Genomic DNA, 25,513 nt, shown 5'->3' with positions numbered 1-25,513 from the left:
TCCCTTCCCAGGCTGGTGTGGCAGTATTCAGTGGTGCTCAGAGGTGCGGAGGCTCCATCGACATTTTGTGAAATCCCGGAGCCCCCGCACTTCCATTGATGTGATGGGTGGCCTCCGGGAAAAAGGCGGCTGGAAGCGGCGCATGCGCAGATTGCGATCTCGGCAACGAGATCTTGTCCCGGATCTCAGTATCGAGATCTCAATCTGTGCATGCACTGCCCCCGGTGGCCATTTTCTCGGAGGCCATTTTCCCGGAGGCCACTGAATTGCAGCAGTGGATGTAAGGGTGCTTCAGGCTTTCAGAAAATGTTGGTGGAGCCCTCGCAACATTAAGCACCGACGAACCTGCCACACCTTCCAGGGATAGGATTTCCCGGAGGCCACTGTCTTCACAGCTATGGATATACGGGGGCACCGGGCTTTCAGAAAATGTCAGCAGAGCTCCCGCACCATGAGCACTGCAGAACCTGCCGCACCAGTCTGGGATGAGAGTCATATCATCGCTGGACCTCGGATCCACACACAGGTGGATTATATTTATCATCATTAGGCATTTAGGACAACATTGGATCATTCAGAGATCCACAATGAACTTCTGGAGTGAGTTTGCTGCACTGAAAGTAAAGGGGCCGAATAATATTGCATGCCCCACTTTTCAGTTTTTGAATTTCCACAAAAATTAAAAAAAAACAATACATTTCGTTCAACTTCACAATTTTGTTCTACTTGTTTTGATTCTTCACCAAGAATGTACATTTGGTATCTTAATGTTTGAAGCATGATATGTTGGAAAAGGTTGAAAAGTTCCAGGGGGCCGAATACTTTCGCAAGGCACTGTAAATGTCCAACAAGGGGTCTGTATGTAGGAGACAAAGGGAAAAAGCTTAGAACAAGGATGAATTCTCATCGACACACAATTAAAGAAAAAAGAATAGATTTACCTGTGGCCAAACATTTTTGTATCCCTGATCACAGCACCATGGACATGAAATTAATAGTATTAAAAGGTAACTTCAAATCTCAGAGAGACAGAAGGATCTGGGAGTATAAACTCATGACAACTAGTGTTGAGCGATACCTTCCGATATTTGAAAGTATTGGTATCGGATTGTATCGGCCGATATCCGAAAAATATCGGATATCGCCATCACCGATACCCGATACCAATACAAGTCAATGGGACACAAATATCGGAAGTGATCCTGGATGGTTCCCAGGGTCTGAAGGAGAGGAAACTCTCCTTCAGGCCCTGGGATCCATATTCATGTGTAAAATAAAGAATAAAAATAAAAAATAGGGATATACTCACCCTCGGACGCGCCCTGGTTGTAACCGCTGCAACCGGCAGCCTCCGTTCCTAATAATGAGCGAGTGAAGGACCTTCGATGACGTCGCGGTCACGTGAGCGGTCACGTGAGCGGTTACACGACCAATCACAAGACCGCGACGTCATCGCAGGTCCTTCACTCGCTCATTCTTAGGAACGGAGGCTGCCGGTTGCAGCAGGTACAACCAGGGCGCGTCCGAGGGTGAGTATATCCCTATTTTTTATTTTTATTCTTTATTTTACACATGAATATGCATCCCGATCCCGATTCCCGATATCGCAAAAATATCGGAACTCGGTATCGGAATTCCGATACTGCAAATATCGGCCGATATCCGATACTTGCGGTATCGGAATGCTCAACAGTGTGTTGCATTCTTGCACTGAGTGTGTCAAAAGTTGTCATTAGTGTTGAGTCAACACTAATGACAACTTTTGACACACTCAGTGCAAGAATGAATGCGTCACATGGATTTATGACTTTTTACATCAATTAAGGAATTTGCTCCTCAGACCTTGTGGGGGCATCTCAACACAGAACCAGACCCCAGAGCACAATAAAACTTTCACACTCCTCATCCATGAACTGTTCCAATATTTATGGACACAACTGTTTATCCCTCTCCCATAATGATAGTTTTCCTTCAAGGCACTTGTCTTATGTATTGCATTATTTCTGTGCTGTGTTGTGGAGAAATATGTGACTCTTCAGATTTTGTATTAGTCTATGCCTGATGAAGAGACCTGCATAGTCTCGAAAGCTCACTGTTTGTTACCATCTTTTCATTTAGCCATTAAAAGGTATCAAACCACTGAGGACTCTCAATTCTAAATATTTTTCTATCTACTGGCTAACACGGTACAAAGATTTATATCTTTCCTTTATCATTTCTGAATGGAAATTTACAAAGAATCTGTCCTTTGCTTTTAAGAAAAGTGTTTATATACACCGGAGTTGCCATGAAAAGTATACTAAAATCTAGAAAGGATCGATTGAATCCACCCTGACTGCCTCGTTTTCCTTTCTTCGAATTGCCTGTGTCACCTCAAGGACATTTCTTAGGTTCCCGAGACCCTCGACGAAATCAGACCATCACACAGAAGAAGCAGATGATTTTTTTTTTGCTCCTGTTGTTGTCTGATTTGTTTGTAATTTGAAGATTTGCTTAACCCCTTAGCGACAGAGACAGTTTGGTACTTAATGACCAAGCAAATTTTTACAATTCTGACCACTGTCACTTTATGAGGTTATAACTCTGAAACGCTTTAACGAATCCCGCTGATTCTGAGACTGTTTTTTCATGACATATCGTACTTCATGTTAGTGGTAACATTATTTCAATATTCGAAACAAAAAAGAAAAAAATCCGCACTCACAGCTGGTTACATCAGAGACCTCAGGTTTCGCTGTTGCATGTGTGTCTATACCGCCAGGGTTGTAAGACTTGGTGCTCCACAAGAACAACACAGTCCATAAAATGTGAAAAAAATAGAAAAAGAGGGCACTCACCATCTAAAGCCTTTTATCAGTCCTTTATTGTGGCATAAAAGAGTAGTAGTAGCAGGTCTTACAGGAGAACGCAGGTGTCATGAGACGACGGCCCGTTTCGCGCAAGTGCGCTTCTACGGGTCTACAGACCTGTAGAAGCGCACTTGCGCGAAACAGGCCGTCGTCTCATGACACCTGCGTTCTCCTGTAAGACCTGCTACTACTACTCTTTTAGGCCACAATAAAGGACTGATAAAAGGCTTTAGATGGTGAGTGCCCTCTTTTTCTATTTTTTCACATTATTTCAATATTACTTGCGTTTATTTATGAAAAAAACAGAAATATGGCAAAAAAAATTTAAATTTTGCAATTTTCAAACTTTGAATTTTTATGCCCTTAAATCAGAGAGATATGTCACACAAAAGAGCTAATAAATAACATTTTCCGCATGTCAAATTTACATCAGCACAATTTTGGAAACTTTTTTATTGTTAGGAAGTTATAAGGGTTAAAAGTTGACCAGCAATTTTTCACTTTTGCAACAAAATGTACAAAACCAATTTTTTTAGGAACCATAACACATTTAAAGTCACTTTAAAGGGTGTTCATGACAGAAAATACCAAAAAGTTACACCTTTCTAAACACTACACCCTTCAAGGTGCTCAAAACCACTTTCAAGAATTTTATTAACCCTTTACGTGCTTCACAGGAAGTGAAGCAATGTGGAAGGAAAAAATTAACATTTTACTAATATTTTACTTCAGAAACAATTTTTTTTATTTTCACAAGTGTAAAAAGAGAAAATGAACCACAAAATTTGTTGTGCAATTTCTCCTGAATACGATACCCCTGATACCCCACTTGTGGGGGTAAACCACCGTTTGGACGCACGGCAGAGCTTGGAAGAGAAGGAGTGCCGTTTGACTTTTTCAACGCAGAATTGGCTGGAATTGAGATCGGACACCATGTTGTATTCAGGATGCCCCTGATGTGCCTAATCAGTGGAAACCCCCACAAGTGACACCATTTTGGAAACTAGACTCCTTAAGGAACTTTCTAGATGTGTGGTGTGGACTTTGAACCCCCAAGTGCTTCACAGAAGTTTATAACGTAGAGCCGTTAAGATAAAAAAAAATCACATTTTTTCCACAAAAATGATCTTTTCACCCCAAAATTTTTATTTTCACAAGAGTAATAGGAGAAATTAGACTACTAAGGTTGCTGTGCAATTTGTCCTGACTACGCCGATACCCAATATGTGGGGGTAAACCACTGTTTGGGCGCACAGTAGAGCTTGGAAGGGAAGGAGCGCCGCTTAACTTTTTTCAATGCAGAATTGGCTGGAATTGAGATCGGACGCCATGCTGCATTTGGTGAGCCCCTGATGTGCCTAAACAGTGGAAACCCCCCACAAGTGACACCATTTTGAAAGCTAGACCCCTTAAGGAACTTATCTAGATGTGTGATGTGCACTTTGAACCCCTAAGTGCTGAAATTAAAAATCTTTTTTTTTCCTAAAATATGATTTTTTAGCCCGCAATTTTTTACTTTCACAAGGATAACAAGAAAAATTGGACCACAAAAGTTGTTGTCCAGTTTGTCCTGAGTACGCCGATACCCCATATGTCGGGAGACCACTGCTTGGGTACACAGCGGGCTCGGAAGGGAAGTAGTGACGTTTTAAAATGCAGACTTTGATGCAATGGTCTGCGGGCATCATATTGCGTTTGCAGAGCCCTGATGTACCTAAACAGTAAACCCCCCCCCCCCACAAGTGACCCCATTTTGGAAAATAGATCCCCAAGGAGCTTATCTAGATGTATGGTGAGCACTATGAACCCCAAAGTGCTTCACAGTGCTTATAACGTAGAGCCGTGAAAATAAAAAAAATCATATTTTTTCCACAAAAATGATCTTTTTACCCCAAAATTTTTACTTTCACAAGGTTAATAGGAGAAATTGGACCATGAAGGTTGTTGTGCAATGTGTCCTGAGTACGTTGATACCCCATGTGTGGGGGAGGACCACTGTTTGGGCGCATAGCAGAGCTCGGAATGGAAGGAGTGCCGTTTTGGAATGCAGACTTTGATAGAATGGTCCAAAAGCGAGCCAATTTTGCACTCAAACCGGTGCTCCTCCCTTCTGAGCTCTGCCGCGCGCTCAAACAGTGGTTTACCCCCACATATGGGGCATCAGCATACTCAGGACTAATTGAACAACAACATTTGGGGTCCAGTTTCTCCTGTTACCCTTGTGAAAATAAAAAAATTGGGGGGGCTAAAAAATCATTTTTATGGAAAAAAAAATGATTTTTTATTTTCACGGCTCTGCGTCAAACTTCTGTGAAGCACTTGGGCGTTCAAAATGTTCACCACATATCTAGATAAGTTCTTGGGGGTTCTAGTTTCCAAAATAGGGTCACTTGTGGGGGGTTTCTACTGTTTAGGTACATCAGGGGCCAGGGCCGGACTGGCCATCGGGCACTTCTGACAAATGGCAGAAGGGCCGGTGGCAGTAGCGGGCCGCTCGCCAGCGTCGACTCACCCCCCCCCCCCCGCCAGTGCCGCCGCATTTAACTGTACCGGTGAGACGCCAGTACAGTTGAATGCAATGATGGAGGAGAGAGAGTGTCCGCTGTCGCTCCCTCTACCATCATTCCCCGCTCTGCCTCTGACACTGCAGGTGCGCGATGACGTCATATCATCGCGTACCTGCTGTGTGCCGGGCAGACTTCAGCCGCTGAGACCGGAGCCAGGTGCAGCGCGGGGCACGAGGAGAGGTGAGGAGAGTGTTTTTGTTTTTTTTTAAATATATCAATGAGTGATAACTGGATTGTGGGGCTATTAGGGGGGCTGTATTACATTATATGGGGGCTGTGCTGTATTACATTCTATGGGAGGGATTTATTACATTCTATGGGGGGCTGGTTGCATTACATTCTTTGGTGGGCTGGCTGCATTACATTCTATGGGGGCTGGCTGCATTACATTCTATGGTGGGCTGGCTGGCTGCATTACATTCTATAGGGGCTGGCTGCATTATATTCTACTGCATTACATTCTATGGGGGCTGGCTGCATTGCATTCTATGGTGGGCTGGCTGGCTGCATTACATTCTATGGGGGGGCTGGCTGGCTGCATTACATTCTATAGGGGCTGGCTGCATTATATTCTATGGGGGCCGGCTGCATTACATTCTAAGGGGGCTGGCTGCATTACATTCTATGGGGGCTGGCTGCATTACATTCTATGGGGCTGGCTGCATTACATTCTATGGGGGCTGGCTGCATTACATTCTATGGGGGCTAGCTGCATTACATTCTATGGGGGGGCTGTATTACATTCTATGGGGGGCTGTATTACATTATCTGGGGGCTACATTATATTCTTTGGGGGCTGTATTATATTCTATTGGGAGCTGCATTATACTATATGAGGAGGGCTGCATTCTATTTTATAGAGGGTCTGCATTATATTGTATGGGCTGCATTATGCTCTATGAGGGGGCTACCATATATTATATATGCAGGGGCTGCATTATACTATATGAGGGGGCTGCATTATATTCTCTGGGGGTTACATTATACTCGGGGCTACAATATATTCTGTGGGGTGGCTGCATTATACTCTGGGGTGGCATCATTATACTGTATCGAGGACTATGGTGAATACATTATACTATATGAAGAACTATGGGGTGCATTATACTATGGGAAGTGAATTGTACTACATGGACGACAATGGCGGGGCATTATACTCTATGGAGCACTATGAGGAATGTATTATACTATTTGGAGGACTGAGGAGTGTATTATACTATATGGAGGACTGTGGCAGTACATTATACTATATGGAGGACTGAGGAGTGTATTATACTATATGGAGGAATTGCAGTGTATTTTAATATATGGAGGACTATGAGGAGTGTATTATACTATATGGAGGACTGAGGAGTGAATTATACTATATGAAGGACTGAGGAGTGTATTATACTACATGAAAGACTATGAGGAGTATATTATACTATATGGAGGAGTGTATTATACTATATGGAGGACTGAGGTGCACATTATAATATATGGAGGACTATGGAGTGTATTATATTAAATAAGCAAAATGCTGCCTATTCATCGAGTGATAGGATTGTTTAAGTGGGAACAGAAATCCTTGTTCTCAGCAGCACATCGCCGGTGTAAACTGTAGATGTGCTGCTGATAACATGATATTGTATGGGGACAGATTGTGATTGTTCTGTTCCCTTCATTCTTTCTCAGTTGGTGTAAAGAGGCCGCGAAACAAGCGAACAACTTCAGTATTGTCGATCGCACTCGTGTAGTGGCCTGAGATCAGCGCATGTAAATACAGCAGAAATTTTTTGCAGGGAGACCAGGGAAGGATGATGACAGTTGTAGGTAGCACCCGGCGCCTGGGAATAGAGCTAACTCTACTTCTTTTCCCAGCCGCCAAAGCATTTAATTCTGGTATGTGTAATGATTTTTGGGGTTGATGTCAGCTGCGTAATGTCAGCTGTTATCAATCCCTGGTGTAAGTAATGGAGAGGTGTCTATCAGACATCCCCACTATTAGCCCAGACCTGGCAAGATCCAGCGACTCTGAAGAGTGGTGACAGTAGTAATAATACCGCTTTTCACAGTCGCCGAGCTCAGCGCAAGACCCAGAATATCTGAAGAGCAGTGACGTTACTGATGTCACCGCTCTTCAGAGTCACCGGGTCTTGTGCTGCGCAGCGGAACCAAAAGTGGCTGTAGGCAAAGTTTATGGAGCATCAGAATGAGATTCCATAGCCTTTGGTCGTCTCAATCCCTTCATTATCTACGATATCCAGTTATGTAGGTAAAGTAGTGGCTTTTCTTGGTAATGCAACTAAAAGCAATAAATAGGACTGAGCTGTAATGCTGGATACAGCTGTGATTATATGTTATATAGTCGTGTTACACTCCCCTCACTTCTTGTAACCTACAAGTGTATAAAGATATTATACAGCCACCATGTGACAAGTGGGCCTGTGTAACCTCAAATGCCAGGGCTGAATTTTGGTCCCAGTCCGGCCCTGTCAGGGGCTCTGAAAATGCAACATGGCACCCTCAGACCATTCCATCAAAGTCTGCATTTAAAAACGTCACTACTTCCCTTTCGAGCCCCGATGTGTGCCCAAACAGTGGTCCCCCCACACATGGGGTATCAGCGTAGTCAGGAAAAATTGGACAACAACTCTTGGGGTCCAATTTCTCCTGTTACCCTTGGGAAAATAAAAAATTGGGGGCTAAAAAAATCATTTTTGTGGAAAAAAATATTATTTTCACGACTATGCATTATGAACTTGGGCATTCAAAGTGCTCACCACACATTTTGATAAGTTCCTTGGTTGGTCTAGTTTCCAAAATGGGGTCACTTGTGGGGGTTTCTACTGTTTAGGAACATCAGGGGCTCTGCAAACGCAATATAACGCCCGCAGACCATTCTATCAAAGTCTGCATTCCAAAACAGCACTCCTTCCCTTCCAAGCTCTGCAATGTGCCGAAACAGTGGTCCCCCCACCCCACATATGGGGTATCAGTTTACTCAGGATAAATTGCACAATAAATTTTGGGGTCCAATTTCTCCTGTTACCCTTGTGAAAGTAAAAATTTGGGGGGGGGGGGGTTTGTGGAAAAGTTTGATTTTCATATTTTCACGGCTCTACGTTATAAACTTCTGTGAAGCACTTGGGGGTTCAAAGTTCTCACCACACATCTAGATAAGTTTCTTAAGGAGTCTAGTTTCCAAAATGGTGTCACTTGTGTGGGGTTTCCACTGGTTAGGCACATCAGGGGCTCTCTAAACGCAACATGGCATCCGATCTCAATTCCAGCCAATTCTGCTTTGAAAAAGTCAAAAGGCACTCCTTCGCTTCCAAGCTCTGCGGTGCGCCCAAACAGTGGTTTACCTCCACATATGGGGTATTGGCGTACTCAGGAGAAATTGCACAACAAATTTTGTTGCTCATTTTCTCTTTTTACACTTGTGAAAATAAAAAAAAATTGGTTCTGAAGTAAAATGTTTGCAAAAAAAAAGTTAAATGTTCATTTTTTCCTTCCACATTGTTTCAGTTTCTGTGATGCACATAAAGGGTTAATAAACTTCTTGAATTTGGTTTTGAGCACCTTGAGGGGTGTAGTTTTTAGAATGGTGTCAAGTTTGGGTATTTTCTGTCATGTACAGCCCTCAAAGTAACTTTCAATGTGAGATGGTCCCTAAAAAAATGGTTTTGTAAATTTTGCTGTAAAAATTAGAAATCGCTGGTCAACGTTTAACCCTTATAGCTTCCTAATAAAAAAAAACTTTGTTTCCAAAATTGTGCTCATGTAAAGTAGACATGTGGGAAATGTTATTTATTAACTATTTTTTGTGACATATCTCTCTGATTTAAGGGCATAAAAATTCTAAGTTTGAAAATTGCAAAATTTTAAACATTTTTGCCATATTTACGTTTTTTTCATAAATAATCGCAAGTAATATCAAAGAAATATTACCACTAACATGAAGTACAACATGTCATGAAAAAAAAGTCTCAGAATCAGCAGGATCCGTTAAAGTGTTCCAGAGTTATAACCTCATAAAGTGACAGTGGTCAGAATTGAAAAAAATTGGCTCTGTCATTAAGGGGTTACTTACTTAATCCCATTTGACGTACTATCCCGTCAAGGTGACCTGGGACTTAATTCCCAGGGATGGGATAGTACATCATAGCGATCGGCCGTGCTCACGGGGGGAGCACGGCCGATCGCGGCCAGGGGCACCGGCTGTTGTCCGTCACTATGTGCCAGGAGCAGTCACGGACCACCCCCGGCACATTAACCCCCTGCACACTGCGATCAAACATGATCGCAGCACTCCGGGGGCATAGGGAAGCATCGCGTAGGAAGGGGGCTCCCTGCGGGCTTCCCTGAGACCCTCGGTACAAGGCGATGTGCTCACTTTGTACCGAGTGTCTCCTCCCTGCAGGCCCCGAATCCAAAATGGCCTGGATCCGGGTCCTGCAGGGAGGTGGCTTACCAGCACCTGCTCAGAGCAGGCGCCGGTAAGCCTCCCTGCTGTGCCTGTGTGATTGCTGATCTGACACAGCGTAGGGGGGCGTAGGGGAGCCTTGACAGCACTCTCACCATAGCGCACAGATCTGGTACATCCACCAACTGCACTTGCAGGTAATTTATCCTTTTTTGTGCTCTGTATTTTTCCCACTTGGCAGCAGATAGGTAATATAGTGTTTTTATCACTTCCCAGGCATATTAGCAAGTAATGCTGCATTTCTGGGTACACCTGCCTCTACATTACAATATGTGATAAGCACAGCACCTCTATATAACACTCTACATATATACAGCTCTGTGCGCAGATATACTACTAGGCACACTTTTCTGAGCTATAAAGTATTAGTGACATTAAGGTCTGTATTACTTTAGCTTACAGCATTGTTTGGTATTGTGCTCTACAAGTCTCCCCTGGTATTTGGAGTTTTCCGTTCCCGCATTTTTTGTCTTTATAACTGTTCAAAAAAAAAAATTTTTATAAATAAATATATTGTTTTTATTCATACCTTCTCTTCACTTAATTTCTTTTGTGGCACCTACCATATTAGAATATGTTTTGATCTGACACAGTGCACAGCAAAGTGTCAAATCAGCGATCTGTCACTTTACTGTGATGTCCCCCCTGGGGCAAAGAAAAAAAAGTAAAAAGTAAAAAAAAAAAAATTTACATGTGTTAAAAAAAAAAACAAAATTCCTAAATAAATTAAAAAAAAAAAAATATATATATATATATATATATATATATATATATATATATATATATATATATATATATATATATATATATATATATATATATATATATATATATATATATATATATAGTTCCAATAAATACATTCCTTTATCTAAATATCTAAATTAAAAAAAACAATAAAAGTACACATACTTAGCATCGCTGCATCCGTAACGACCTGACCTATAAAACTGTCCCACTAGTTAACCCCTTCAGTGAACACCGTTAAAAAAAAAAACAAGGCAAAAAACAACGCTTTATTATCATACCGCCGAACAAAAAGTGGAATAACACGCGATCAAAAAGATGGATAACCATGGTACCACTGAAAACGTCATCTTGTCCTGCAAAAAACGAGCCCTGATAGTGTATTCAGCAAAAAAATAAAAAAGTTATAGTCCTCAGAATAAAGAAATGCAAAAATTATGATTTTTTCTATAAAATAGTTTTTATTGTATAAAAGCGCCAAAACATAAAAAAATGATATAAATGAGGCATTGCTGTAATCGTACTGGCCCAAAGAATAAAACTGCTTTATCCATTTTACCAAACGCCGAACGGTATAAACGCCCCCCCCAAAAAAAATAAATTCATGAATAGCTGTTTTTTGGTCATACTGCCTCAAAAAAATCGGAATAAAAAGCAATCAAAAAATGTCACGTGCCCGAAAATGTTACCATTAAAAACGTCAACTTGTCCCACAAAAAACAAGACCTCACATGACTCTGTGGACCAAAATATGGAAAAATTATAGCTCTCAAAATGTGGTAATGCAAAAAAAATATTTTTTGCAATAAAAAGCGTCTTTTAGTGTGTGACGGCTGACAATCATAAAAATCCGCTAAAAAACCCGCTATAAAAGTAAATCAAACCCCCCTTCATCACCCCCTTAGTTAGGGAAAAATAAAAAAATGTATTTATTTCCATTTTCCCATTAGGGTTAGGGCTAGGGTTAAGGCTAGGGTTAGGGATAGGGTTAGGGTTAGGGCTAGGGATTACATTTTTGGTTGGGATTAGGATTATGGTTGGGATTAGGGTTAGGGGTGTGGTGGAGTTGGGGTTAGGGGTGTGATTGGGATTAGGGTTAGGGGTGTGATTGGGTTAGGATTTCAGTTAGAATTGGGGGTTTCCACTGTGTAGACACATCAGGGCTCTCCAAACGCGACATGGCGTCCAATCTCAATTCCAGCCAATTCTACGTTGAAAAAGTAAAACAGTGCTCCTTCCCTTCCGTGCTCTCCCGTGCACCCAAACAGGGGTTTACCCCAACATATGGGGTATCAGCGTACTCAGGACAAATTGGACAACAATTTCTGTGGTCCAATTTCTCTTGTTACCTTTGGGAAAATAAAAATTTGTGGGGCTGAAAAAACATTTTTGTAGGAAAAAAATGTTTTTTTATTTTCAAGGCTCTGCGTTATTAACTGTAGTGAAACACTTGGGGGTTCAAAGTTCTCACAACACATCTAGATAAGTTCCTTGGGGGGTATAGTTTCTAATATGGGGTCACTTGTGGGGCGTTTCTACTGCATAGGTACATCAGGGGCTCTGCAAGTGCAACGTGACACTTGCAGACTAATCCATCTAAGTCTGCATTCCAAATGGCGCTCCTTCCCTTCTGAGCTCTGCCGTGCGCCCAAACGGTGGTTCCCCCCCACACATGTGGTATCAGCGTACTCAGGACAAATTGTACAACAACTTTTGTGGTCCAATTTCTCCTGTTACCCTTGGGAAAACACAAAACTGGGGGCTAAAAAATAATTTTTTTGGAAAAAAAGAATTTTATTTTCACAGCTCTGCGTCATAAACTGTAGTGAAACACTTGGGGGTTCAAAGCTCTCACAACACATCTAGATGAGTTCCTTAGGCGTCTACTTTCCAAAATGGTGTCACTTGTAGGGGTTTCAATGTTTAGGCACATCAGGGGCTCTCCAAATGCAACATGGCGTCCCATCTTTATTCCAGCCAATTTTGCATTGAAAAGTCAAATGGCGCTCCTTCCCTTCCAGGCTCTGCCATGCACCCAAACAGTGGTTTACCCCCACATATGGGGTATCAGCGTACTCAGGACAAATTGCACAACAAAATTTGGGGTACAATTTCTTCTGGTAACTTTGGGAAAATAAAAAATTGGGGGCGAAAATTTCATCTTTGTGAAAAAATATTATTTCATATTTTTACGGCTCTACAATATAAACTTCTGTGAAGCTCTTGGTGGGTCACCACACATCTAGATAAGTTCCTTAGGGGGTCTACTTTCCAAAATAGTGTCACTTGTGGGGGGTTTCAATGTTTAGGCACATTAGTGACTCTCCAAATGCGACATGGCGTCCCATCTCAATTCAGCCAACTTTGCATTGAAAAGTCAAATGGCACTCCTTCCCTTCCGAGCTCTGCCATGCGCCAAAACAGTGGTTTACCCCCACATATGGGGTATCGTGGTACTCAGGTCAAATTGTACAACTACTTTTGGTGTCCATTTTCTCCTGTTACCCTTGGTAAAATAAAACAAATTGGAGCTGAAGTAAATTTTTTGTGAAAAAAAATTAAATGTTCATTTTAAAAAAAAAAAATTCTAAAAATTTCTGCGAAGCACCAGAAGGGTTAATAAACTTCTTGAATGTGGTTTTGAGCACATTGAGGGGTGCAGTGTTTAGAATGGTGTCAGACTTGGTTATTTTCTATCATATAGACCCCTCAAAATGACTTCAAATGTGATGTGGTCCCTAAAAAAAAAATGGTGTTGTAAAAATTGCTGGTCAACTTTTAACCCTTATAACTCCCTAACAAAAAAAAAATTTGTTTCCAAAATTGTGCTGATGTAAAGTAGACATGTGGGAAATGTTACTTATTAAGTATTTTATGTGAGATATCTCTGTGATTTAAGGGCATCAAAATTAAAATTTGAAAAATTGCGAAATTTTCAAAATTTTCGCCAAATTTCCGATTTTTTCACAAAGAGCTTGATGCTCTTAGCTGTTCATTTGGCCACTCCCCTCTCCTATATATTTTCACCTCTGGCAAGCAGGCATTGCCAGAGTTAGGAGAGAGGTAGATGCAGGGAGCTTCAATGTAGCAATGATGAATTCAAATGAGGATGGGTGTGAATGGATTCACAGGTGGGTGCTGATCCGGCTGGTGAGCACAGCCATAAACATGAAGGAGGAAAAAGGATCGTTCCAGCATACCATCCCTGTATGATAAAATCAAAATACTTTTTAGGGACATCTCAGTCATGGTTAAAACCAACAAGAACCTGATGCGTTTCTGGCGTGATATGCGCCCTTAGTCATTGGGTATAAAAATGGTGATACCTGCAAACATACTGTATATACAGTGGGTACTGAAAGTATTCAGACCTCTTTAAATTTGTCACTCTTTGTTTCATTGCAGCCATTTGATAAATTCAAAAAAGTTCATTTTTTCTAATTATGTACACTCTGCACCCCATCTTTACTGAAAAAAAAACATAAATGTAGAAATTTTTGCAAATTTATTAAAAAAGAAAAACTGAAATATCACATGGTCATAAGTATTCAGACCCTTTGCTCAGTATTGAGTAGAAGCACCTTTTGAGCTAGTATAGCCATGAGTCTTATTGGCAATGATGCAACAAATTTTTCATACCTGGATTTGGGGATCCTCTGCCATTCTTCCTTGCAGATCCTCTCCAGTTCCATCAGGTTGGATGGTGAATGTTGGTGGACAGCCATTTTCAGGTCTCTCCAGAGATGCTCAATTGGGTTTAGATCAGTGCTCTGGCTGGGCCAGTCAAGAATGGTCACAGAGTTGTTCTGAAGCCACTCCTTTGTTATTTTAGCTGTCTGCTTAGAGTCATTGTCTTGTTTGAAGGCGAACCTTTGGCCAAGTCTGAGGTCCAGAGCACTCTGGAAGAGGTGTTCATCCAGGATATCTCTGTACTTGTCAGCATTCTTGTTTCCTTCATTTGCAACCAGTCGTCCTGTCCCTGCAGCTGAAAAACACCCCCATAGCATGATGCTGCCACCACCATGTTTCACTGTTGGGATTGTATTGGGCAGGTGATGAGCAGTGCCTGGTTTTCTCCACACATACCACTTAGAATGATCACCAAAAAGGTCTATCTTCATCTCATCAGACCAGAGAATCTTATATCTCCTAGTCTGGGAGTCCTTCATGTGTTTTTTAGCAAACTCTATGCGGGCTTTCATATGTCTTGCACTGAGGAGAGGCTTCCGTCAGACCACTCTGCCATAAAGGCCCAAGTCGTGGAGGGCTGCAGTGATAGTTGACTTTGTGGAACTTTCTCCAATCTCCCTACTGTATCTCTGGAGCTCAGCCACAGTGATCTTGGGGTTCGTCTTTACCTCTCTCACCAAGACTCTTCTCCCACGATTGCTCAGTTTGGCTGGATGGCCAGGTCTAGGAAGACTTCTGGTGGTCCCAAACTTCTTCCATTTAAGGATTATGGAGGCCACTGTGCTCTTAGGAACCTTGAGTACTACAGAAATTATTTTGTAACCTTGGCCAGATGTGTGCCTTGCCACAATTCTGTCTCTGAGCTCCTTGGCCAGTTCCTTTTACCTTATGATTCTCATTTGGTCCGACATGCACTGTGAGCTGTGAGGTCTTATATAGACAGGTGTTTGCCTTTACAAATTAAGTCCTATCAGTTTAGTTTAACACAGCTGACTCCAATGAAGGAGTAGAACCATCTCAAGGAGGATCACAAGAAAATGGACAGCATGTGACTTAAATATGGGTGTTTCTCAAATCCAAAGAACGCACGATTGGTAGTATCTCCTTTTTGAACATTGACAAAGTGTTTGGATGCTCATGATTATGATCCATTTTTATAGTGAATGATAGTTAACCCCTTAACGACCTTTGACGCATACGCTGCGTCATGAAAGTCGGTGCCAAAACGACCTATGACGCAGCGTATGCGTTATGGAATGATCGCGCTCCTGCAGATCGGGTGAAAGGGTTAACTCCATTTTCACCCGATCTGCAGAGACAGGGGGAGTGGTGCTTCAGCCCAGGGGGGGTGGCTTCACCCCCCCGTGGCTACGATCGCTCTGATTGGCTGTTGAAAGTGAAACTGCCAATCAGAGCGATTTGTAATATTTCACCTAAAAAACAGGTGAAATATTACAATCCAGCCATGGCCGATGCTGCAATATCATCGGCCATGGCTGGAAAACCTGAAGTGACCACCCCCCACCCCACCGATCGCCTCCCCAGTGCTCCGGTGCGTGGTCCGGTCCCCTCCGTCCTGTGCTCCGCTGCCCCGTGCTCCTGCCCGCTCCCCCGTCCTGCTGTCCGCTCCCCCCGTCCTCCGATCACCCCCCCTGTGCTCAGATCCACCCCCCCACCACCATTTCATACTTACCGATCCTCCCGGTGTCCGGCCGTCTCCTCGCTGGGCGCCGCCATCTTCCAAAATGGCGGGCGCATGCTCAGTACGCCCGCCGGCCGGCAGATTCCTTACAGGTACATTTTGATCGCTGTGGTAGGTTCTACCACAGCGATCAAAATAAAAAAAATAATAAATAAACCCCCCCCTTTATCACCCCCATAGATAGGGACAATAATAAAATAAAGAAAATATATATATTTTTTTTTCCACTAGGGTTAGGGTTAGAACTAGGGTTAGGGTTAGAACTAGGGTTAGGGTTACGGGTAGGGTTAGGGTTATGGCATGTGCGGATTTGGCAGCGGATCCGCAGCGGATCGGCCGCGGATCCCAACGGATCGGCCGCGGATCCGCAGCGGATCCGCAGCGGATCGGCCGCGGATCCGCAGCGGATCGGCCGCGGATCCGCAGCGGATCGGCCGCGGATCCGCAGCGGATTGGCCGCTGCGAATTCGTAGCAGTTTTCCATCAGGTTTACAGTACCGTGTACACCTATGGAAAACCAAATCCGCTGTGCCCATAATGCGGAAAATTCCGTGCAGAAACGCTGCGTTGTATTTTCCACAGCATGTCAATTCTTTGTGCGGATTCCGCAGCGTTTTACACCTGTTCCTCAATAGGAATCCGCAGGTGAAATCCGCACAAAAAAACACTGGAAATCTGCTGTAAATCCGCAGGTAAAACGCAGTGCCTTTTACTTGCAGATTTTTCAAAAGTCGTGCGGAAAAATCTCACACGAATCCGCTACGTGGGCACATACCCTTAGGGTTAGGGTTGGAATTAGGGCTAGGGTTGGAATTAGGGTTACGGGTGTGTTGGGGTTAGGGTTGTGGTTAGGGGTGTGTTGGGGTTAGGGTTGTGATTAGGGTTATGGCTACAGTTGGGATTAGGGTTAGGGGTGTGTTGGGGTTAGTGTTGAAGTTAGAATTGAGGGGTTTCCACTGTTTAGGCACATCAGGGGTCTTCAAACGCAACATGGCGCCACCATTGATTCCAGCCAATCTTGCATTCAAAAAGTCAAATGGTGCTCCCTCCCTTCCAAGCCCCGACGTGTGCCCAAACAGTGGTTTACCCCCACATTTGGGGTACCAGCGTACTCAGGACAAACTGGGCAACAACTGTTGGGGTCCAATTTCTCCTGTTACCCTTGCAAAAATAAAAAATTACTTGCTAAGACATAATTTTTGAGGAAAGAAGAATGATTTTTTATTTTCACGGCTCTGCGTTGTAAACTTCTGTGAAGCACTTGGGGGTTGAACGTGCTCATCACACATCTAGATAAGTTCCTTGGGGGGTCTAGTTTCCAAAATGGGGTCACTTGTGGGGTGTTTCTACTGTTTAGGCACATCAGGGGCTCTGCAAATGCAACGTGACGCCCGCAGACCATTCCATCAAAGTCTGCATTTCAAATGTCACTACTTCCCTTCCGAGCCCTGACGTGCGCCCAAACAGTGGTTTACCCCCACATATGGGGTATCACTGTACTCACAACAAACTGGGCAACAAACATTGGGGCCCAATTTCTCCTGTTACCCTTGTGAAAATAAAAAATTGCTTGCTAAAACATCTTTTTTGAGGAAAGAAAAATGATTTTTTATTTTCACGGCTCTGCGTTGTAAACTTCTGTGAAGCACTTGGGGGTTGAATGTGCTCATCACACATCTAGATAAGTTCCTTGGGGGGTCTAGTTTCCAAAATGGGGTCACTTGTGGGGTGTTTCTACTGTTTAGGCACATCAGGGGCTCTTCAAATGCAACGTGACGCCAGCAGACCATTCCATCAAAGTCTGCATTCCAAAACGTCACTACTTCCCTTCCGAACCCCGACGTGTGCCAAAACAGTGGCTTACCCCCACATATGGGGTATCAGCGTACTCAGGAGAAACTGGACAACAACTTTTGGGGTCCAATTTCTCCTGTTACCCTTGCAAAAATAAAAAATTCTGGGCTAAAAAAATATTTTTGAGGAAAGGAAACACATTTATTATTTTCACGGCTCTGCGTTATAAACTTCTGTGAAGCACTTGGGGGTTCAAAGTGCTCACCACACATCTAGATAAGTTCCTTGGGGGGTCTAGTTTCCAAAATGGAGTCACTTGTGGGGAGTTCCTACTGTTTAGGCACATCAGGGGCTCTGCAAATGCAACGTGACGCCCGCAGAGCATTCCATCAAAGTCTGCATTCCAAAACGTCACTACTTCCCTTCCGAGCCCCGGCATGTGCCCAAACAGTGGTTTACCCCCACATATGGGGTATCAGCGTACTCAGGAGAAACTGGACAACAACTTTTGGGGTCCAATTTCTCCTGTTACCCTTGCAAAAATAAAAAATTCTGGGCTAAAAAAATATTTTTGAGGAAAGGAAACACATTTATTATTTTCACGGCTCTGCGTTATAAACTTCTGTGAAGCACTTGGGGGTTCAAAGTGCTCACCACACATCTAGATAAGTTCCTTGGGGGGTCTAGTTTCCAAAATGGAGTCACTTGTGGGGAGTTCCTACTGTTTAGGCACATCAGGGGCTCTGCAAATGCAACGTGACGCCCGCAGAGCATTCCATCAAAGTCTGCATTCCAAAACGTCACTACTTCCCTTCCGAGCCCCGGCATGTGCCCAAACAGTGGTTTACCCCCACATATGGGGTATCAGCGTACTCAGGAGAAACTGGACAACAACTTTTGGGGTCCAATTTCTCCTGTTACCCTTGCAAAAATAAAAAATTCTGGGCTAAAAAAATATTTTGGAGGAAAGGAAACACATTTATTATTTTCACGGCTCTGCGTTATAAACTTCTGCGAAGCACTTGGGGGTTCAAAGTGCTCACCACACATCTAGATTAGTTCCTTGGGAGGTCTAGTTTCTAAAATGGGGTCACTTGTTAGGGAGCTCCAATGTTTAGGCACACAGGGGCTCTCCAAACGTGACATGGTGTCCGCTAATGATTGGAGCTAATTTTCCATTCAAAAAGCCAAATGGCGTGCCTTCCCTTCCGAGCCCTGCCGTGTGCCCAAACAGTGGTTTACCCCCACATATGGGGTATCATCGTACTCAGGACAAACTGGACAACAACATTTGGGGTCCAATTTCTCCTATTACCCTTGGAAAATTAAAAAATCCTGGGCTAAAAATCATTTTTGAGGAAAGAAAAATTATTTTTTATTTTCACGGCTCTGCGTTATAAACTTCTGTGAAGCATCTGGGGGTTATAAGTGCTCACTATGCATCTAGATAAGTTCCTTGGGGGGTCTAGTTTCCAAAATGGGGTCACGTGTAGGGGAGCTCCAATGTTTAGGCACACAGGGGCTCTCCAAACGCCACATGGTGTTCGCTAACGATTGGAGCTAATTTTCCATTCAAAAAGTCAAATGGCACGCCTCCCCTTCCGAGCCTTGCCGTGCACCCAAACAGTGGTTTACCCCCACATATGAGGTATCAACATACTCAGCAGAAATTGCCCAACAAATTTTAGGATCCATTTTATCCTGTTGCCCATGTGAAAATGAAAAAATTGAGGCTAAAAGAAATTTTGTGTGAAAAAAAAGTACTTTTTCATTTTTACGGATCAATTTGTGAAGCACCTGAGAGTTTAAAGTGCTCACTATGCTTCTAGATAAGTTCCTTGGGGGGTCTACTTTCCAAAATGGGGTCACTTGTGGGAGCGCTCCAATGTTTAGGCACACGGGGGCTCTCCAAACGTGACATGGTCTCTGCTAGCGATGGAGATCATTTTTCATTCAAAAAGTCAAATGGCGCTCCTTCCCTTCCGAGCCTTACCATGTGCCCAAACAGTGGTTTACCCCCACATGTGAGGTATCAGTGTACTCAGGAGAAATTGTCCAACAAATTTTAGGATCCATTTTATCCTGTTGCCCATGTGAAAATGAAAAAATTGAGGCTAAAATAATTTTTTTGTGAAAAAAAAGTACTGTTTCATTTTTACGGATCAATTTGTGAAGCACCTGGGGGCTTAAAGTGCTCACTATGCTTCTAGATAAGTTCCTTGGGGGGTCTAGTTTCCAAAATGGGGTCACTTGTGGAGGAGCTCCAATGTTTAGGCACACGGGGGCTCTCCAAACGCGACATGGTGTCCGCTAAAGATTGGAGCCAATTTTTCATTCAAAAAGTCAAATGGCGCTCCTTTCCTTCCAAGCCCTGCCGTATGCCCAAACAGTGGTTTACCCCCACATATGAGGTATCAGCGTACTCAGGACAAATTGGACAACATCGTTCGTGGTCCAGTTTTTCCTTTTACCCTTGGGAAAATAAAAAAATTGTTGCTAAAATATCATTTTTGTGACTAAAAAGTTAAATGTTCATTTTTTCCTTCCATGTTGCTTCTGCTGCTGTGAAACACCTGAAGGGTTAATAAACTTCTTGAATGTGGTTTTGAGCACCTTGAGGGGTGCAGTTTTTAGAATGGTGTCACTTTGGGGTATTTTCAGCCATATAGAACCCTCAAACTGACTTCAAATGTGAGGTGGTCCCTAAAAAAAATGGTTTTGTAAATTTTGTTGTAAAAATGAGAAATCACTGGTCAAATTTTAACCCTTATAACTTCCTAGCAAAAAAAAAAATTTTTTCCAAAATTGTGCTGATGTAAAGTAGACATGTGAGAAATGTTATTTATTAACTGTTTTGTGTCACATACCTCTCTGGTTTAACAGAATAAAAATTAAAAATGTGAAAATTGCGAAATTTTCAAAATTTTCGCCAAATTTCCATTTTTTTCACAAATAAACTCAGAAATTATCGACCTAAATTTACCACTATCATGAAGCCCAATATGTCACGAAAAAACAATCTCAGAATCGCTAGGATCTGTTGAAGCGTTCCTGAGTTATTACCTCATAAAGGGACACTGGTCAGAATTGCAAAAAACGGCAAGGTCATTAAGGCCAAAATAGGCTGGGTCATGAAGGGGTTAAATATTCTGCTATTCTTTTTAATTTTCGGGTGGTACATCCAATATATTTAAGATGACAAGAAACACAGCACATGCAGTATACAACATATTTAGAGTTGCAGTTGATGAAAGTAGTTATATTATGAAAGGTGCGTGAAGCCAGGGGGAGTTATTTCGTTTTGTCCAAAGCTTGTTTTGCAGACATTCAACCTGGTGTTGGCGCACTTGTGAAAGCCTGTTGTGGACAGCCAAGATCCAGAATTGGCAGGTTGTCTGATCAAGCTAGGGGACAAGGAGTTGCCCAAGGTACGGTAAGTCCCCTACGGGCCACATAGTTGCAACCATTGGTTATGATCTTGTGTAAGATGTCATCCTGATTTATGACAGGTAGATATTCCTTTACAATAGATTTGATATCATTAAATTGTGTGCTGTAAGGTGCTGTGAAGGTGACCAAAGACTGTATTTTATTATGAGAAAGGGATGATCTCTGATAGGTTATGAGAGATCTGAGTTGTTTGGAGACTTTATTGAAGGCATATTTGTTATCACTTTTCTTGTAGCCCCTCTCATTTCAGCATTCACTGATGACCTTACTTTCTTGCAAAAATAAATCGTTAGTTGAGCAGATGTGTTTAGCATGATTAACCTCTTTCCGACATCAGGCGTAAAAGTACGCCGACGTCGGGTTCCCTCCCTTTGATGTGGGCTCCGGCGGTGAGCCTACATCTTTCCAGGGACATGTCAGCTGTTTTGAACAGCTGACATGTGCCCAGAATAGCCACAGTTGGAATCACAATCTATCTGCGGTTATTAACTAGTTAAATGCCACTGTCAAACGCTGACAGCCGCATTTAACTCGTGCTTCCGGCCATCGGGGCGGAAACCCGCCCACCGGTGACCCCTGTCACATAATCACGGGTCATCGGTTCATTGGCATGAAAACCAGAGGTCTCCTGGAGACCTCTATGGTTGTCAGTGCCAGATTGCTATGAGCGCCACCAGGTGGTCGGCGCTCATAGCAAGTGAGTATTTCTGCTATATAGAGGCGATCTGATCATCGCTTCTATGTAGCAGAGCCGATCGGGTTGTGGCAGCTTCTAGTCTCCCATGGAGACTATTGAAGCATGACAAAAGTAAAAAAAAAAGTTTTTAAAAATATAAAAAAAGTAAAAAAACATAAAAGTTCAATTCACCCCCATTTCGTCTCATTCAAAATAAAACAATAAAAAAATGAATTAATTAAACTTAGACATATTTGGTATCGCTGCATTCAGAATCACCCGATCTACCAATAAAAGAAAGTATTAACCTGATTGCTAAACAGCGTAGCGAAAAAAAAGGAAAAACGCCAGAATTACTTTTTTTTGGTTGCCGCGACATTGCATTAAAATGCATCAATGGGCGATCAAAAGAACGTATCTGCAACAGAATGGTATAATTAAAAGCGTCAGCTTGGCAGGCAAAAAATAAGCCCTCACTCAAACCAAGATCACGAAAAATTAAGACGCTACGGGTATTGGAAAATGGCACAATTTTTTTAACAAAGTTTATATTTTTTTTCACCACTTAGATAAAAAAGAACCTAGACATGTTTGGTGTCTATGAACTCGTAATGACCTGGAGAATCATAATAGCAGGTCAGTTTTGGCATTTAGCTAACCTAATAAAAAGCCAAAACAAAAAACAAGTGTGGAATTGCACTTTTTTTGCAATTTCACCACACTTGGAATGTTCTTCCTGTTTTCTAGTACAAGATATGGTAAAACCAATGGTGTCGTTCAAAAGTACAACTCGTCCCACAAAAAACAAGCCCTCACATGGTGATATTGATAGAAAAAAAAAACGTTATGGCTCTGAGAAGAAGGGGAGCAAAAAACGAAACCGCAAAACCGAAAAATGCTCCAGTCATGAAGGGGTTAAATTCCCTGTAGGGTATAGCCTTTATAGTATGGTGAGGATGATAAGATGTAGATAATAAAACTGTATTGTCTGACAGTTGTTTATGATAAAGGGATGTTGTGACTTTATTAGTAGCAAGATCACCTGTCAGATAAATGTCCAAAAAGTGGTTTCAAAGGTGGGGGGACTGACAGTAAATTTTAAATTTAGATTATTGGAATTAATTAAAACAGAAAATTTCTCAACATTGGACAAACCACCCTGCCAAACAAGTAGCAGGTTGTCCACATATCTTCCATACCAGTATATACATTGTAGAACTGATTGGTATCATTGAAGATATATAGTTCTTCCCACTACGCCATATAGAGAATAGCGAGGGATGGGGAAAATCTGGAACCCATCGGGACACCTAGTGTCTGGAGAAAAAACTGAGAATCAAACATGAAATAGTTATGATATAAAAGATATGAAAGGCAGTTGCTGATAAAAATGTTTCAAAGTGGGAGAATAATTACTGCAGCTGTCCAAGTGGTAACGTATGGCTTGAATGGCTAAATGATGGGGAATAGTGGAATATAAAGTTACAACATCACGTTATAAATTTGAATTTGCTCTCCCATTGAAATAGGTCAAAAACTTGAAGAACTATGGAGGTGTCTAGAGAACCTGGGATTCTGGTAGCTAAAGGGTGAAGGTGTTTAGTAACCCATAAACTTAGATTTTCTTAAGGGATCCAATACCCAAAATAATGGGGCGGAGGGGGGGGGGGGGGGAGGAATGCCTTTGTGAGTTTAAGGGAGTCCATGAAAGATAGGTATTATAGGGTGATCTGGAAGAAGCCATGTGTGGATTTTATAGTTCAGTAAACCTGACATTACACCTTCATCAAGGATATGGGACAACCTGTATCTGTATGGCAGGGTGGGGTCCGATGCAAGAGGTTTATGGGTAGACAAATCATCAAGAATAGTGTGCACTGATTTTAAATACAATGCAGTGTTTAGGACAACGACTATACCCTAAGAGGAATTTAATCGTGCTAAACACATCTGCTCAAATAACAATTTATATTTGCAAGAAAGTAAGGTCATCAGTGAACGCTTAAATCAGAGGGGCTACAATAAACGTGATATCAAATACGCTTTCAATAACGACGCCAAACAACTCAGGTTATACCGTAAGAGATCTATCAGAGATCATCCCCTTCTCATAATAAAACACAGTCTTTGGTCACCTTCTCAACACCTTACAGCCCACAGTGTAATTATATCAAATCTATTGTAAACTAATAGCTACCTGTCAGAAGTCAGGATGACATCTTATTCAAGATCATAAACAATGGTTGCAACGATGTAGCCCGTAGGGGACTTACCTTGGGCAACTCCTTGTCCCCTAGCTTGATCAGACAACCTGCCAATTCTGGATCTTAGCTGTCCACAACCGGCTTTCACAAGTGCGCCAAAACCAGGTGCAATGTCTGCAAAACAAGCTTGAGATAGAAAGAAATCATTCCCCCTGGCTTTAGGCAACTTTCATAATATTATTAACACGGTCTCAAAAAATATATATTTTTGCAAAAAAGCATCTATTCAACAACTTTACTACACACTCCCACTGAAATAAAGTGGAAGAAGACGATGAATGCAAATATAAATTTAAAAGATGATAAGTATTATTGAATATTCTAAAAGTAAATAAAATGCAGAATCAAGCTGCTGGAACCACACAAAAGAAGAACACAATGGCAAATGGACACATGAAACATTGTATCACAGGTATGACACAAATAAACTATCGGATGTTACATAAAATGCAAAGGCATGTATACAATTAATGAGTTTCAGCCTGAGCGGAAAGGTCTGAATACAATGAAATAAGAAAAATGCACCCTCTGTATAAAGTGTCATATATGACAGGCAATGAAATGCCTTGTGCTATATAAAAAAGCTGACAATTACTTTATGTGAAAAAGTGCCTAGTGCAAAATATAAGCAGCATATATATGAAAAAGTCAGCAAGAAATGATGCAGGGGTCTGCAAACACTAGTAGCTAGAGCATGAGTGCTAAATGTTACTATGAACATAGATCTGGACAGTGAATAAGATAGCTGAAACAAATGGAGTCATACCTAGATGTGAGTCAGCGTGGAGGTCCCACATGGACAGAGTGCTCTCACCCCGACAGCGCCGTTTCGCAAATGCTTCCTCTATGGGGGTGTGACTTTACATGGCCAGAGGTGGCAGTTATCAGAATGTGTCATTTTCATTGGCGGGCAGAAGTGGGCGCTTCTCCACTATTTATCATCTAGCCGGAAGTGAAAAAGTGACTTCCAGTCTCCGTGCTGGAGCGCATGCTGGAACACAAGAAGGACCATGTGCGCAGGACCGGAAGTCAAGGCTGACTCGTAGAACAGAAGCCTACCTCCCTTCAATGAAGAGTGAAGAGCCGCAGCAGTAGCGATGTGCAAAACGGGCGTGCCTTGCAGTGAATGTATGAAACCTGTGAAAATGCCTGTGAAAGTACAACACTACCTGATAATGTAGTGATGTCAGTGTGTGGATGTATGAACGAAAACAGTGAGAATGGAATATGATATAATGATACTAAATTGCACAATTAATAATATACTAGTGAAAGAATAAGAAAATTAAAGAAATAAAAATAAATC

At 42.2% G+C, this 25,513-nt stretch overlaps 1 long non-coding RNA gene across 1 annotated transcript; it reads right to left on the bottom strand.

Moving 5' to 3' along the window:
* Positions 1 to 223: 223 nt before the first annotated feature.
* Positions 224 to 25,225, bottom strand: LOC143787430 (uncharacterized). The gene is made up of 3 exons (XR_013218364.1): positions 24,974 to 25,225; positions 24,217 to 24,333; positions 224 to 856 (listed from the first exon to the last, which is right to left on the bottom strand). It is a non-coding gene; the product is annotated as an uncharacterized LOC143787430 (long non-coding RNA).
* Positions 25,226 to 25,513: the final 288 nt, after the last annotated feature.

The sequence above is a fragment of the Ranitomeya variabilis genome, chromosome 8 (assembly GCF_051348905.1).
Source record: "Ranitomeya variabilis isolate aRanVar5 chromosome 8, aRanVar5.hap1, whole genome shotgun sequence".
Lineage (NCBI taxonomy): Eukaryota > Metazoa > Chordata > Amphibia > Anura > Dendrobatidae > Ranitomeya > Ranitomeya variabilis.
Note: the sequence above shows the minus strand (reverse complement) of the source record. Positions and strands in the feature narration are given on the sequence as shown.